Genomic DNA, 11,583 nt, shown 5'->3' on the forward strand with positions numbered 1-11,583 from the left:
ATTGTCATGTTGGAAGGTAAACCTTCTTCCCATTGACAACTTTCTGGCAGAGGGCAGCAGATTTTCCTCAAGAACTTGGAAGAGAAAACATCATGGAAATAGTCCATGTTACTCCAGTTGTCCAACTATAATTTTCTGAAGTGACGGGAATGCTTTTTGTGCACTGTACTGTTTGCAAGCAGAGGCACGCTGTCATTATTACAGTATTTTTACAGTAGTATTCCTCTTTCTCTACCTTTCTGGGCCTTCGAAGTGAAAGTTGTTTAGGCTGTCAATGGAGGGACAGAAACCTCTCGGATTTCACTGAAAATATCTTCAATTGTGTTCCGAGGATGAGCGAAAGTCTTAGGGGATCCGAACAACATGAGGGTGAGTAATTAATGACAGAATTTTCATTTTTGGGTGAACTATCCCCTTAAAGGCACAATATGTAATTTTCGCCGCTGGAGGGCGCGTATTTAAAATAAACAAAGAGACAAAAGTGTAGTTTGATGACGCTGTGACTGAGTGTGGAATCATGGGAATTGTGGTCTTCATCCCCACAGCCGATGCAATCCGACGGGACTCGGGCAGAAATCATGTTCATGGATGAGCTAAAGATTTATTAACGTAGTAGAATGAAGCAAGGTGAGGCTGAAAGCCGTCGAAGCGAAACGAGGCCGCTGAACGAGCGTGACACACTTTCTCTGGATTTAAACATTCTTCGAAACATTTGGGATAGTGTAAGTACACAAGTCAGCAAATTATATAACACTGTTCTAGTGGTTTTTGGATATTTTAATTAAAAAATCTTACATATTGTGCCTTTAATTGGGATTATTGCAAATATTAAACCAAACGAAAGCACTATCAACTTTTATCATCACATTATGGAAATCCTCTGCATTCTCACATTATTTCCCTATTCCCTTGCACTCCGTGTGTCATCGCTAGCTCCCGACCGGTGGACAACAAGGTGCAGGTGAGAGTCTGGGCTGCAGCCAACGAGCCGTGTACACTTGTCAGCTGAAGAGAAATCTCAGAGATGCACACGACGGGAACTACCTCAGGACATTATTACCACCTTTAACTACAACAAAAACATGGAACACCCACTGTTGCTATAATAGAAGATAATTACTGCAGCAAAACGCATGAAACAAGCAAACAACTGGGGAAAACAATACTTATTCTGCGAATTCCACCACATAAAGACCATTCACACATGCTACTGTTATTGTACCATCATATCAGCCCAGTCAACACACTGCCCACCAGCGAAATGAGGGATTATACAGCCTACAGACTAATTAATACAGCAGAACTCACTGTACATTTAAAAAACTCATTTATTTTTATAGCACTTTATATAATAATACAGATTATTTCAAAGCAGCTTCACAGTAATAAACAGGAAAATAACAGTGTTAATGTTGCAAAGTCCATCAATTATGAAACAACTTTAGTTTCAGTTGTAAAGCAGCTCTACAGAAGACAATAGTGTCATTATTCAGCTCAACTCAAGTTCAAGTTCAAGTTTTAGTGTTGTTATCTAGTGTCAGTACAGTCAGATGGATAATACAGTATTTTCTGAACATAACCTGTCTTTTAAACTCCAGTAGGCCAATTCTTTTGGGGTGAATTTCATAGCGGAGACTCCACTGGCTTTTTATTTCAGTACAGTTTGATGTGTGATACTCTAACAAATCACACACAAGAACTGGGGAAAATCTATTTGTAAGTACACTGAGCATTTTTATTGGTACTTTTCAGAACTGAATTCCATATTTTTGCCTTTATCTGTAAAAATAGTTATTATTGTTGAAACATTGAGACAGTTGCATTTTTAAATTTATTTTGTTCTGACTTTTTGCACTGTGGTGCTACAAAAGCAGGATTAGAATTAGTACAAATACACAATAAGCGCATGATTTTTTTGCCCAAACCAGTTAAGTACAAACGCCACCTCGCCGTCGATTTATTGATCATATCAATCACAGTGCGGACTGAATACACACCACTGAAACCAATACTAACTTCTAACTTCAGCATTGGTAGTAGGGCTGAAACAATTAGTCGACATTATCGACAACAAAAAATTGTTGCTAAATATTTTTGTTGTCGAGTAGTCATTTGGTCTCATATGACCTAATGTAAGAGCCTGCAATAGCGCGGTTTGACCAGTGTGGCGCTGTAGCGCAAGACTGTAATTCAGCTCTCCCGAATGCAGTTCAACAGAAGAAGACAGCGCTTCAGTTCAGAGCAAATGCAGTCGTACCTGATGCTGCTGCTTGGCGTTTGGATGAATATGTAAATATATGCTGCGCGCTTTCCTCTCAATAATGAAATAAACACAACAGAAACGGACTGCGGTGAGAAAGCAGCAGTTAAGAAAGCATCTGATTACAGCGATGTGGATGTTTGCAGGAGCTCTGCAGTTTGGTACTCCAGTAAAGTCCAGTCATGTCACGTTTATTTATATAGTACTTTATGCAATAGATAGCCTTAAATCAAGCAGCTTTACCGTATAAAACATGAAAAACCAGAGTCAGTGTCGCTTTCAGTTAGAATTACAACTTGATTTTCTGTTATAAAGCAGCTCTCCAGTGTGGAGCTATCTAATGATACAATATTTTTATTAGTGGGGAAAAGATTTTAAATCGTTAAAATTATAGTTTGGTTTGCAGAGATCAAAGCTTGATCTAGCTCAGGGCTGTTTTGATTATCATAATCCTATAAGGTATTTTAAGAGACATTATGTTGTGAATAAAATAGTTTATCCAAAAATAAAGATTCTTATCACTTTCCTTTATTTTGCTTCTTATCCATATGACTTACAAAAGAAGATGTCAGGCAGTATTATGTCATTCTGTTACATTTTAATTTAGCTAATTAAATGGTGAATGAGAGAGTTTCTCTGCCATCTAATTTTGTGTGACAAATATATTTATTTGTATAAATTAATTGTATAACTGTAATTCAAAAGCTGAAGTGATTATCTTTATTTATTTGTTAGAATATATATATATAGCTCAATATTTTAACTAATTGCAAAAGCTGAATAATCAAGAAATGTCTACTGATTAATCAGTGAAATAATCGACGATTAGTCAATTAATTGTTCGAATAATCGTTAGATTAATTGATTAGCAAAATAATAATTTGTTGCAGCCCTACCCTAACTATGTCAAATATTAGAATAAAACAGAAATCAGGTTGATTATTTCTCTAGATATGGTAACTGTGGATGTTAGTTCTGCAGCTGGTGGACTGAACTAGTCCTGATGCAAATAGCTGCTCTGCTGGAGTCTAAACTGGGTCAGCTGGGTGTCGGGCTGAAGACTGACTGACGTGTGTGTGTGTGAGAGAGAGAGAGATTTGAGAGTGACGTCAGGCCTGTTGTGATTTCCCAGCAGCCTGTACACCTGGATCATGTTTCCATTCCTGCGCTAATGCTGAAACCCTGTAGACGTCCACATTTAACTAACTGTTTTGCATTAAAATAAATGCTTGAAAAGCACGCAAAGCACTACAGGCTCTAGTTCACTTGTGTGCTGCAGCTTGGAAATCACAGTGCGGACTGAATACACACCACTGAAACCAATACTAACTTCTAACTTCAGCATTGGTAGTAGGGCTGAAACAATTAGTCGACATTATCGACAACAAAAAATTGTTGCTAAATATTTTTGTTGTCGAGTAGTCATTTGGTCTCATATGACCTAATGTAAGAGCCTGCAATAGCGCGGTTTGACCAGTGTGGCGCTGTAGCGCAAGACTGTAATTCAGCTCTCCCGAATGCAGTTCAACAGAAGAAGACAGCGCTTCAGTTCAGAGCAAATGCAGTCGTACCTGATGCTGCTGCTTGGCGTTTGGATGAATATGTAAATATATGCTGCGCGCTTTCCTCTCAATAATGAAATAAACACAACAGAAACGGACTGCGGTGAGAAAGCAGCAGTTAAGAAAGCATCTGATTACAGCGATGTGGATGTTTGCAGGAGCTCTGCAGTTTGGTACTCCAGTAAAGTCCAGTCATGTCACGTTTATTTATATAGTACTTTATGCAATAGATAGCCTTAAATCAAGCAGCTTTACCGTATAAAACATGAAAAACCAGAGTCAGTGTCGCTTTCAGTTAGAATTACAACTTGATTTTCTGTTATAAAGCAGCTCTCCAGTGTGGAGCTATCTAATGATACAATATTTTTATTAGTGGGGAAAAGATTTTAAATCGTTAAAATTATAGTTTGGTTTGCAGAGATCAAAGCTTGATCTAGCTCAGGGCTGTTTTGATTATCATAATCCTATAAGGTATTTTAAGAGACATTATGTTGTGAATAAAATAGTTTATCCAAAAATAAAGATTCTTATCACTTTCCTTTATTTTGCTTCTTATCCATATGACTTACAAAAGAAGATGTCAGGCAGAATGATGTCATTCAGTTACATTTTAATTTAGCTAATTAAATGGTGAATGAGAGAGTTTCTCTGCCATCTAATTTTGTGTGACAAATATATTTATTTGTATAAATTAATTGTATAACTGTAATTCAAAAGCTGAAGTGATTATCTTTATTTATTTGTTAGAATATATATATATAGCTCAATATTTTAACTAATTGCAAAAGCTGAATAATCAAAGTCTACTGATTAATCAGTGAAATAACCGACGATTAGTCGATTAATCGGTCTAATAATCGTTAGATTAATCGATTCTCAAAATAATAGTTTGTTGCAGCCCTAATTGGTAGCACATACCAATGTCGCAATCAAAACGATTTTTCTGAAATGAAACCATAAATTCGGACCTTTTCTTGACAGGTGACTGCATGATTGAGTTGACCATTGAAATTGGCTGTTGGACAGGAATTGTGCAAAAAAAAAAAAAGTTGCAAAGTAGCATCACATGCTGTTATGCACAGGATGCAAACGCACAGAAAAGTTTTTAGATTAGCTTTAAAAAAGAAGTTTGTAGCTAACTTGGCTAGTTATCTAGCACCTGAGTTAAAGGAATAATTCACATAATAGTAAAACTTGCTAAGAATGTTCTCACCCTCAGGCTGTTCATGTAAATGAGTTTGTTTCTTCATCAGAACAGATTTCACACCATATCATTACTCGCTGTACTCAGAACCGACGTGGCTTGATGATTCACAACGAGGCACTTTTGTTATTGATCTAAACTGAACCAAAACTCACACTGACTTGAGCTAATTAATGACACTATTGTCTTTTAGAGCTGCTTTACAGGAGAATCCGAATCATCTCCTTAGTTGAGTTTCCATAATTGATTCTGCTATTTTCCTGTTTATCACTGTGACGCTGCTTCGACACAGTCTGTGTTATATAAAGCGCTATGGAAAGGTGAACTGACTTGACTTTCCAGACCCTTCACCCTCTCTATTCCTCTCTGGTGGAATGAGCTGCCAACCTCCACCCGAACTACTGAGAATGTCACTGTAACACAGTTCGTAGTTCGGGAAGAAGGAGGCAGGAACCGGCGAACATTTAAAACTTTAATAAAATAAACAAACACAAAACGAAAGTAAAGCGGCAGCCCCTCGCGGACGACTGCCGCACACAAAATAAAATCCAGGCCTGGTCCTCTCTCCTCCAACACTGTTGTCACTCCTTCTTTTATCCTTCCGGAGCTCCTCCGTGGGACTCGAGACCGGTGAGTGGTGCAGGGGTCGCTCATGATCAATTACTCCACTGGCCTCGCTCCGTTCCCACAGCTCTCGGCCCAGCCCCACTCGTCACATACCCCCATCGCCCCTCGCAGGCCGGAGGATACTCCCGAGACTGCGCTCTACTCCCCCCCTCCCCACTCTGGGGGAGCCGATCACGGTGGCCGCGGCGTACCTGGGGGTAAGGACAGACAGACGAGGCGAGAGAAAAGGAGATGGAAGGATGAGGAGAGACAGAGTCGCTCATGATCAATTACTCCACCGGCCTCGCTCCATTCCCACGGCTCTCGGCCCCGCCCCACTCGTCACAGTCACATCTTTCAAGCGGCAGCTAAAGACACACCTCTTCCACAAGCGCTTAACCACCCCACACCCTTAAACCAATGCACTTATTACACATAAAGGGAACGCAGTTTTCTTCTCTGCATTTCTCCAGCTCGCTTCCTCATCTAGTTGTCTAATAAACCTGCCATTGAGGATTATGAATAGTGCTGGCTCTTTTACTTCTCATTTTTAAGTTGCTTTGGATAAAAGTGTCTGCTATGTACACTATATGGACAAAAGTATTGAAACATTACACCAACAGGGACTTTAATGACATTGCATTCTAAATAAACAGTCATTCATATGGAGTTGGTTCCCCTGTGCAAATAAAACAGCTTCTGCTGTTCTGGGAAGGCTTTCCACAAGATTTTGGAGCATTTCTGTGAGAATTTTTGCCCATTCATCAAGTACAGCATTTGTGAGGTCAGGCAGTGTTGTTGGATTAGAAGCCCTGGCTCGAAATTTCAATTCCAATTCATCCCAAAGGTGTTCATTGGGGTTGAGGTCAGGTGTGCAGGCTGTCTTTATAGACCTTGCTTTGTGCACTGGGGCTCAGTCAGGCTAGAATAGAAATGGCCCTTCCCCAAACTGTCCCACAAATTTGGAAACATAGCATCGTCCAAAATGTCTTGCTATGTTATAGTATTAAGATTTCCCTTCACTGGAAGTATGAGGGGCCCTATTGCAACCCCTGAAAAGCAGCCCCGTACCATCATCCCTCCTGCACCAAACTTTACAGTTGGCACAATGCAGTAGGACAGGTAATGTTCTCCTGGCATCCAAATCAGACTACCAAACAGAGAAGTGTGTTTCCACTGCTCCGGAGTCTAGTGGCTGCTTTACTCCACTCCATCTAACGCTTGGCATTAGGGATGTAACGATTCACCGCGAGCCGGTTGAAAATCGATACAAATATGTGACGTTTCAAACCGGTTGAGATGTTAAACGAATCGTGATACAATTGGAGTAGGAGTTTATAAGAATGTATCTCTGAGGGGAACTGACTGTCTTCAGAACAGTTTAAATGCTGTTTTCTTTTCATCTCATCTCTGTATAATGCATATTAATGTGGTATTCATAAGCGCAGCACTGCTTTGTTTACAGCGGTAACCAAGGAAACGCTGTATCTGCTGTTCCATGAGCGCCACCTGCTGTCAGAGAGTGAATCTGCGTCTCATTCAGAGCTTCTGCTGTTTCGGTTTCGTTCAGATGTTTGATGTAGTACAGTTTCATAAAGATCAAGTCAATCTAATTTAGATTAAAACGGCTCATGATGCATGTATGCAGCATTTTTGTTTGGATCGTGATTAAAATACTGTGGTTGCCTCTAATTGTAAATGGAAAGAGCGCAGACAAAGCCTTAGTTTGTTTATATGAAGAGATTATTTTTATTTGTGTTATTTATTTGATTTGGGATTTGTTTTAAAATTTCAATTTAGTTTGGTTATTGGACATATTTCAATATCACAAAGAAATGTGAAGCGTTTTGACCAAAAAATAAAATAAAAGGACACCTTTTAATTTATAATTTTTAAATAACTCTCATTTGCGTGAATCGCATTGCATCGTGAGTTGAGTGAATCGTTACATCCCTACTTGCGTGGCATTGCACTCAATGGGGCATTGAAACCCATTCCAATAAGCTCCAGACGGACAGTTTTTGTACTGATTTTAATGCCAGCGGAAGATTGTAACCCTTCAGATCTGGAATCAGCAGAGTGTTGGCGACTTCATGGCTAGTTGCTTCATTTTATACAACGGTGGCAATGGGTCTGTTTGAAATAGCTGAATTCAATAATTAAGAGGTGTGTCCTAATACTTTTGCCCATATAGTGTAGGTGTAAAAGCGCTTCAGGTTATGGAACAGAACAATAACCTGATCATAAAAATCAGATAGAATTACAATAATTGTAAAAATGCTAATATTGTTAATATAATGTGTATCCCTACAACATATTTTATACCCACACTTGTCCTCTGTTGGGTTAGAGTTACTGCATGCATGCATCCATTGTAAACACATTCCAGTGTATCTCAGGCATCAGCAGCTTGGTATGAACGGACAGTATGGACTACTCAGCAGTGCACCCTGAGGGATTGTGTGTGTGTGTGTGTGCGCACGCGTGTCTGTGTGTGTGTGTGTGTGTGTGTGCGTGTGTTTGTGCGTGTGTGTCATATGTAGAAGTTGATCTCCAGTCATATGTACAAGTTTGAATACACATGAACAAAAGCTGTCTGTTGATACTGTACTCGAGGTGAAAAGATGGTTACACAAAACAGAAAGAGTGAAGAAAAAAAGGCTCAAGTAAAATCAGTTTGTGAACCATGTAGAGGCTGTCCTGAACGCATATCCAGCACTCAAAGATTTGCATTACAATCAGGTTACAGGAACAGAGCTACACCCTTTAGCTCAGACAACACAGACACATGCTCTGCCACTGTGACACAGCCCGCATTACATTCATAGTCTGCATTACACACATATTGCTGGCTTATGCAACCGCAGCAGGTGACTGGGCGTCTCTGTCAGCCAAGCAGTGCATCTAGAGTTTCACACTCCTGACTCATACACTGAAATGAGATTACATACTGCAGATTGTGCCATACTTTTATTAGTCTGCTTACATGTGTGCAGAAAAATATTAAGCATCCAGTGTTGAACTTAATATTATTAATAGCTCTCTCTCTCTCTCTCTGACAAATATGTAATTGGGCTAATGGCATATAAATTTAAAAACATTTTTTTTATAAAATATATAGATTTTTTTTTTATCTAGTTCAAAACAAAATGCCAAGTTCTAACTTCAACTAAATAATTCTAATTAATCTAATTTAATTCATGTTGGTGTATTTGGGTTTTATAAAAGATTACATTTTCCTTACACTATGAATATATGTAATATGTTATGCTATTTAATATTATTAAAAAAGAAATAATATGTAATATGTTATTTAATATTATTAAAAAAGAAAAAGAAAGAAAAAAATATACTTGAAGGTTATATATCATGAGAATTACAGATTTATAAATATCAATAACAGCACAAGGTCAAATCTGATGTTTTAAGAGAATCACTGTCCTTGACACACAGTCATTAGGGTCTGCAGGGGTGTGAATAAATGGCAACAGAATTTTTATTTTTGGGTGAACTATCCCTTTAATGTTAATAAAACAACAAAAAAACACAGAGAAAAATCACTCACTGCTCGACTGAAGAACTTTAATACAGTTGCTTTAATAAGAATTAATGTATAATTTATACAGTAAAGTGTATATAGTGTTTTATTTTTAGATTTGTTCATTCAATTTCTTGAATGCTGCTGCTAAATAAATAAAAATAAATAAATTGTTTTATTTATATATTATGTGTGTTTGTAAAGTACATCTTTGTTCTTATTTTTTAATAACAAAGATTAAATAATGACAATGATTCAATTCTAAGTTAGTGGCCTAAATGTCTGCCATTCTTTTTTATTTTATATTTTGTTACCTTGTAAGGCTTTGTTTTTAAAATAGGGAATTTAGTTTGCAAAACAGTAAAACTAACATGACAAAGAATCGTGATAAAATCGTGATTTTCCTGGAAAAAAAATAAATTGTGATACAATATTTTTTGCCATTTCGCCCACCCCTATTTTACACATAATTATTCAATTTTTGTACTGAATACTGACTTCGATTGGTATATTGTGTTCATCTGAATTTGTGTATTTGTAAATGTTATTACTGACTTTTCACTTGTCTTTAATAATGCTTGAAATAGGCTGCTGGTTTTTATTTGCATGATGATTTTTTTTTTTTTTACATCAGAAAGTTTCTAATAAGATGAGGGGTTTTCATGAGACGAAGCGAGCCTCGTTTGGCTGGTCACATGATTTCAACATGTCTGCCTCTATGATAAAGCATTTTGTAATGACAGCAACAAAAATCACAATCAATAAAAATCAATCCCTGAAAAAAGGACTCGCTTTAAAAACACTCCTGTCAAAACAAAGGGCTTCCTGCTACTCACTTTGTCTTTCCCCTCTAGCACAGTGTTTCTGTAACGTTTGGCATTTTAATGTGGGTCACATATTAGTAATAAGCGGTGGAATCTGGAGCAGAGAACCACATCGCAGCACAATGCACAGCTGCTAACACAAACAGCAGCACAGAGCTCCATTCTGATAAAAGAGAAACGCTGATCTAAGAGCAAATCTTCTTTAGTCGATTCTGAACTTTGTTTTTATCCATTTAAACGGGTTGTTCATCCAGTCATGAAACTTCTCTCATCTACTAACCCTTATCCCACTCAAAACACTTTCGTTTTTTTTTTCTGTGGCACACAAGAGATAATTAGCAGAATGCCCATGCTGCTCTTTTCCATTGAAAGAAAGTGAACGGAGACTAGGGATGTCTCCGTTAAAAGTATCATAAAAGTAATCCATTTTTCTTTCAAGCTACAATACAGCTCTCATGAAGTCTTTGTGTGAGAAACAAAACAAACTTTTGTTAATTGCTGAAAGTCTTTTGCAGCTCTCAAATTTAATTCCCCTTCGCATGCATTCAAATGTAATTCATGAAGACGTGCTGCACCGTGTTTGCTCTCAAAGATTCTGAACAGTGCTGGTTTTCACGTCACTCCACCTTTTGTGACACAGCTAATTTGACTATGTGGAAGTCTGAATGTAGCATCACCGTTTTTGAAACTGACAAATAGATCACAACTGGTTTGAAAAGACATGAGAGCGAGTAAATTATGCATTTTCTGCAGTCGACTATTCCTCTAAGCAGGGCTGTGCATAAATAAAACCAAAATCAGAATATAGCTTAATGTAGGCCTAGTTATCAAATTGAAAAAGCTGTGATTTAATTAAACTTAAATGCTGTGTGTTTCAGAGTGAAGCGTGGCACTTGATTTATTTACATTGTGTTCTTGTGTGTCTTGAAGTGACTCCGTTTACAGTAAATGCTGGTTTCCCACCCAAATAAAAGCTTGATGGTTTATCATTTGAAAATTAAGTCATAATTATGAAGTACTGTAATAATGTATTATTTTTCTTAAATGCTCTTTTTTTATTTTACAGTGGAATATTACAATAGTAATATTTCTTATCTTGTTTAATAGTTTGATTTATTAATGATCATAAAACAACAAAAATCATAAAATGAATTATTATAAAACAACAACTGTTAGTTATTATTATATTTTATAATCATATTTATATAATCAAAACGTTTAGCCAAATTGTGCAGACTACAAAACAAGCACAACAAACCTAAATCACAATTTTTATCAGAAAAAACGCAATTAAATTTTTTTCCAAATCGTGCAGCCCTACCTCTAAGTTAATGTTCCTAAACATTTCCTCTAAACCATGTATGTAAGAACTAAACTATGCCAGGTTACAGACTGAACAACTCATATAATTAAGTTTCAGCCAGATTCTGTTTGAACACGAGCCATCTGTGAGAAAGAATGAGACGGAGAGAGACGGACAACTAAAATGAGAAAGACAGAGACAGCATACCTTTGTGAGCCGGAGGAATGTTGGTCTGTCATTAAGTGTGTGTGTGTGTGTGTGTGTGTGCCTGACTGTGTGTGTGTGT

General features: G+C 37.5%; 1 protein-coding gene across 1 annotated transcript in view; it reads right to left on the bottom strand.

Moving 5' to 3' along the window:
* LOC107702955 (kinesin-like protein KIF1C) overlaps window positions 1-11,583 on the bottom strand; it is a 51,919-nt gene that overhangs the window by 39,490 nt on the left and 846 nt on the right. The window lies entirely within an intron of this gene.

This window comes from Sinocyclocheilus anshuiensis, unplaced genomic scaffold, assembly GCF_001515605.1.
Source record: "Sinocyclocheilus anshuiensis isolate Anshui unplaced genomic scaffold, SAMN03320099.WGS_v1.1 scaffold238, whole genome shotgun sequence".
Classification (NCBI taxonomy): domain Eukaryota; kingdom Metazoa; phylum Chordata; class Actinopteri; order Cypriniformes; family Cyprinidae; genus Sinocyclocheilus; species Sinocyclocheilus anshuiensis.